The sequence below is a fragment of the Bos mutus genome, chromosome 7 (genome assembly GCF_027580195.1).
Source record: "Bos mutus isolate GX-2022 chromosome 7, NWIPB_WYAK_1.1, whole genome shotgun sequence".
Lineage (NCBI taxonomy): Eukaryota > Metazoa > Chordata > Mammalia > Artiodactyla > Bovidae > Bos > Bos mutus.
Genome location: NC_091623.1, coordinates 98,721,220 through 98,727,219, shown reverse-complemented (window position 1 = coordinate 98,727,219; position 6,000 = coordinate 98,721,220). Strand labels below are relative to the sequence as shown.

The window sequence follows — 6,000 nt, the reverse complement described above, 5'->3', positions numbered from 1 at the left end:
GAGGCTCTGATGGGAGCAGGATGCCAGCGTTCCCTCGAGGGGAAGGCAATGCCAAGTGTTGAGGATGAGTTGCAAGCCTTTCCTCAACCACCTAATTACCGTCAAGTCAGCTGTTAGAATAAGGCCCTGATATTAAGTGTGAACCCAAGCAGGAAAAAGTCCTCTCCTATTTTAACATTACTTAAGAATGAGCAACAAATCATCATAGCTAACATTTATTGAACATTTACTATGTGCTAGATATGTGCTAATGCTCCACATGCATCACCCTATTGGATTCCCATGACGAGGTTCTATGATGATTTCCATCTCACAGGTGAAGAAACATAGGTTCAGGGAGGTTAATTAACATGTTCCAAATTATATCAAAAGTCAGTCAAGCCCAGATTGTCTGACTGAAATTTGTGCTAATCCTATGTGAATCTGTAAATAACCCTACAGGTTAAGAACAAAGGGTATCTCCAGGGTTCCCTGGTAGCTCAGTGGTAAAGAACCGTTTGCCAGTGCAGGAGACACGGGTTCGATCCCTGATCCGGGAAGATCCCACATGCCATGGAGCAATTAAGCCTGTGTACCACAACTATTGAATCTGTGCTCTAGAGCCTGGGAGCTGCAACCACTGAACGAAGCCTGTGCACCCTAGAGCCCGTGCTCCACAACAAGAGAAGGCACAGCAGTGAGAAGCCCGTGCTTCCCAACTAGAGAGTAGCCCCCACTCACCACAACGAGAGAAAAGCCTACGCAGCCACGTAGATCCAGCACGGCCAAAAAATAAAAACAATTTAAAAAACTTAAAAAAGAGTACCTCTATTCCATGGAGAAGTGGCAGAAAACGTAATGGTTGAGAGAGCAAATGCTAGTGATAGAAGTGTCAGAGTTTTAATTCTGGCTCTGCTGTGCATTAGCCATGTGGATTTGGGAAATTTATTTAACTCTTTTAAGACTTACAACATCCTAACTTGTCACGTTTTAGAGAACTTTGAATCTCTCAGAGCCTTACTGTTTTTGCCCTCGTCGTCACCATAACCATCATCATCAACATCACAGTTATCACACATTGTTTTCTCGCCTTAATTTTTTCCCATTCTGAGATTGTCCTGCTATTCCTTCAATCTCTTGGATCAAGGAGTGGCTACAATGTTCTACCACCACTACTAATAATAGTAATAAGAGTAAACATTTATTGTACGCTTACTACATGCCCAGTGCTTTAGTGCATTATCTCATTCGATCTTTACAAGTACTGCCCGAGATAAATACTAGTGTCATTTATAATTTATAGTTAGAATTCATCTAGAACACAGCACTGCTGCTTTCACGTCCTTTCTACCAACCGACCACCCAGACCACCAGCTGGCGTGGGACCTCCAAAAGGGCATACTTGAAATAGCATGGAATTTCCTGCAGGAAATTGAACACTTCAGGAGTCTGACACTAAAAGGGTTTGGAACTATCCACTGACTGACAGCCGTGGTTGCTCAAGGAATTTCTGTTTCCTCTGTTCTAACTTCCTTTGCCACAGGGGCATGCCAAACACCTCCAGTTCCTCTTAAGAGAGGGAGTTGGAAAAATAGTAAGACCAGTGACTCACTAGAGAAGAACAAGCAGAGAGCAGTGACAAGGAATCAGACTCTTAAACACTGCAAATTCCAGTCACTCGTTTTCCTTGTTAACAATCTTGAGTGCCTTTGAGTAAAAGATGCTATAAAAGACAAACGTATTTGGAGTGATAATAATCTCCTATTACATAATATAACTTTCTCCATATTTGCTATTATTTATTCAATGGCAAATTTAATAACATTTATTGGAAAACCATAGAAAATGAAAAAAACAGTTAAGCTGTCTTGTATGATTCATTCTACATTTCGATTAAATTTAAATTATTCTCTTCCCATGGCTATACACCCTTGCCCCATTTTTAAAAACCTGAAGTCCACGGTAGGAGAGACCAAGAGCATCCCAGAGGGCAGCAGCACGAATTCACTCCCCTCCAGCCCCCGCAACTCCTTTCGCCCATCTCCCCTCCCCCTTAGCCTGGTCGCTTGCCATTGGTGGTTGCCATGACAACCGGCAGCTGCCAGGGCAGGCAGCCTCTACCGCAGCAGGGGTGGGGTTTCGGAGGAGGGGGCAGGAGAGGAGGAGCCAGAGGAGGTGTCTGCTGCAAGTTCCTGGCTGCTTCTGAGCTCACCCCATCCTCCGAGAGGGAGGAGGCCAAGTGGTGATGCTGCTGCTTCTGCCGCTTCGACTGCTGATACTCCAGTGAGGGCTGGAAGGGTGGTTCCTATTAGCACCGTCGCCAACCAGAGAGGGAGGGGAAGAAATCCCGGCAGCCGCTGCTGATGTTGGGTTCGGAGGCTGCATCCGACTCGGTCACAAGGAAAATGGATTCAGTTTGCATCTCTCCTTCCTTTCAACAGCTTCTCCGGATCTCAGCATGGTAAGTAGCAGGGAGCGAGGTTCGCTTCTTGATTTAGCTGACTATTAAATAACCTGTGTATACATTTGTGGCCTTCATTGAACAATGACTCCCTCAGTGATGGGGAGGAAGATGTGGAGACAGTGATGGGGCTGGGAAGAGAGGAAGGTTGCCAGGGAGAGAGAAGTGAGGAGGCATCTGCTTGTGTTTAAAAAAATGTATATATGGTGTTCTGATTTTATCTTGAACTGGCTCAGAATGCAGACTGAGCCACTTGGTTCCTTTCCTTCCAAGCTTAGCAACAGAATCAGGGGGTGGAAAAAGAGCTCCCAAGAAATAGATGTTATTGAAAGGAATCATTTCATTTGCAGCTCTCACATATAGGGTCGGGCCTTCCTTCAAAAACACATTTGGTGCCTCCTAAGCCTGCAGGCCCAATTATAAGGTGATTTTGTTTATTTCCTTCATTGCTAAGAAAAGGTAGCCCCAGAATTTAGCCTTTTATTTCATATTCTGGTGTGCTCTTGCTGAGAAACAATTTGCCAGATAGAATTTCATTTTTAATGTACAGATTTGATTGTGATCACACAAATGGATACCCTGTGGATATGCATATCATCTATACACATGTTACTTAGCATTTATGAAACATATTTATATGCAGAGTGTGCTTTGCAATGATTTTTATGGGTTTTAAATGCCCTTGCATGCTTGGAGATAATTGCATATTTTTGAAACTATGCTTCTGGTTTGTATTATTATTCATTGACTTCATTTGGATTAATGCAAGATTTATTCTTGTTATTGTCCCTTAGTTTCATTGTGACCACTTAGGACAATCTGTATTATAGGCTGCCTTTTTCCTTTATTTTTAATTGGGGTTTGTGGGGGGTGATTTGAGAGCCCCGAATTTACACTGATGGGAAAGGGAGGTGGCTTGTGGTATTATTTTGTGTCCAGCATCTTGCCAAGTGAATGTTGAAAGACATCAGTTTTCTTGAAATTCTACCCCAACCCTTTCATGTTTATGTGTTGTGTCCCAGGAAGCACAGATGAGCTGGAAGGTGAAATGCATTCATTTTATTTACTAGTGCTGCTATTTGCTGTTCATTCCTTCAGTATCCAGGCACCATTTTACAGTTCCCTCAAGTGTTGTATTATGGATCTACTTCTTTGGGTGGTCAAGTAAGAAAGTGGGATGGTTTTGAACATCTAGGTGTTCCCAAGTAACCTAGCCATTTCCAAATTAGCCTGCTTGTACAACGAAATGAAACAAGCGAATGAGCAAAGCTCAGCTTGAGAGTGTGTGGCTTGTAGGCAAAATGGGGGGCTATTGTAGTTTACAAATGCTTAGTGGGATCTGCTTGATATTTTACTGTATCACAGCTTTAAGGCAGCTCAGGATACTAAAGATGCCTGAGATGAGTAAAGTACAAAGCTCCATTACCACCCAGGATAATGGATTTTGTTGAATTAAAGCCAGAAAAATCCTTGCAGGTAAAACTACATTAGTAACATTACATTTAGCATGTGGCCTATTTTTTATCCATCTCCCTCTTCTCTAACAATATCATTGTCAGTGCAAACATTTTTTACAATGTAAAAAAACACTTGTTTTAACCCTGCATTTTATTTTACACACTGCTCGACTTCATTTACAATTTTTACATGCATTTGAATCAGGTTTATAGTTTAATTTCTCTGAGAATAAATGTCCTGTTTGGTTTATATAGTGGAAGGCTCTTCAGCAACTTAATGGGAAGAATAGATTTAATATGCTCATGGCATGTGATATATAGATTCACACCTGCATCAAGTCGTGCTACCGTGGGCCTTATCACAACTACATAAAGTAGAGCAGGGAAAGAGCGGCTGGACTTGTATGTCATAACAAAAATGGCATAACACGCTGCATCCTGAATCTTTAATGATAACTTTTGACTTGTAAGAAAATTTCAGCAAGCTTTAAAAAAAATTAAGACATGTTGTAGTTGACCCTGTTTCATGCAATGAAAACAGTTATCTTGGGCATTGTTTTATTTCCTTTGTTTTGAATTTTCATTGGGATGTGGTTTTATAGGTGAAGTTGGCACAGTTTGAGCAGAAGCAAATCACTGTAAGTCATGGACGGAGCTGTCAGCAGTGTTTCAGCTGTGTGGTCAGACCTCATGGGAACACATGTGTAGATTGGATCCTACAACCTTGGATGATTATATGACCTTTGCTGAGGGCCACAGAAAAGTGAACTATTTTTAGTTTAGTGGGGTCTAGATACAAAATAATTCAAGAATCAATTTGATGTCAGAAAATACAAAATATATGGAACATATATACATGTTATTATTTAAATGTGCTGTTTATTTAGCAAGCAAAGTTAATTACCTTTTTCTCAAATACTGTCTTGAAAATGCCATTCTTGTAATGTTAAATATCTTGACTGGTATTTAAACTTTCATAAAGCTTGCTTTGTTTGGGATAAACACATATTATCTAATTTCTCACTTTGGGATAGGATATTCCTTGTTTCTTCAAGTGGCCTCAGAACATATTTCAGTTTTACATGCATGCTTCAAGTTCCATCGGGGTACTTAGAAAATATCTGGAGAGTCAAAACTGTTTTCTACATTTCTCACGCATTCATAGAAAAATTATTACAATGTTTTTCATAGTGTTGGTACCTAAAATAAAACAGAATTTATCTTGGAAGTTTTAACATAAATCACTCAGTTGGTTTTTACTGGAATAAGTAAACTAGATGTATACTTGGGTGTTACTCTGAGAGGTCAGTTATAATTCCCTGTGTTTGCACATCCCAACTAATATCTTACCACGTGAAAATGTTCTTCCAAACATGATGAAGTAATCAATTGAAAAACAACTGTTTGTAGAGCTCTTATATGACTAGCACAATTTTCATATTCTAGCAATATAGAATTTCCTTACTGGCTATATAAGCTGTGCTGCTGCTAAGTCGCTTCAGTCGTGTCCGACTCTGTGCGACCCCATAGACGGCAGCCCACCAGGCTCCCCCCTCCCTGGGATTCTCCAGGCAAGAACACTGGGGTGGGTTGCCATTTCCTTCTCCAGTGCATGAAAGTGAAAAGTGAAAGTGAAGTCTCTCAGTCGTGTCCGACTCCCAGCAACCCCATGGACTGCAGCCTACCAGGCTCTCCTGTCCATGGGATTTTCCAGGCAAGAGGACTGGAGTGGGGTGCCATTGCCTTCTCCCATATAAGCTGTACACACATGAAATTAGTTAATGATGAAAACAATAGAGTTATAATTAACACCATCATTACACCTGTTCTTAATATACTCTTTTATAATTCTTAAAGACATTTTACATTCTTTATCTGTCATCTTATATCCCCCCAAATTCTATCATGTGAGTACAGGTAGTGCCATAATAATTATTTTACATAAGAGGAAAGAGGCTTGGGCGATTAGGCTTGTTCAGTTTTGGGTTTGGTAAACAGTCTAATTGGGCCCAAATTTTATTTGAATATTTGGGGGGCCATGATATGTTCTTTGGTCACATTGAATTTCCAGATAGACTAAGTGCATTCTTTAGACATCAGCCA

General features: G+C 40.8%; 1 protein-coding gene across 3 annotated transcripts in view; it reads left to right on the top strand.

Annotated features, from left to right (window-relative positions):
• The first annotated feature begins 2,192 nt into the window (after positions 1–2,192).
• Positions 2,193–6,000, top strand: part of JAKMIP2 (janus kinase and microtubule interacting protein 2) — a 190,536-nt gene continuing 186,728 nt past the window's right edge. For all 3 annotated transcript variants that reach the window (XM_070374897.1, XM_070374895.1, XM_070374896.1), the window contains exon 1: positions 2,193–2,440. The gene's annotated coding sequence lies outside the window, so the exon portion shown is untranslated. The remainder of the gene's footprint in view (positions 2,441–6,000) is intronic.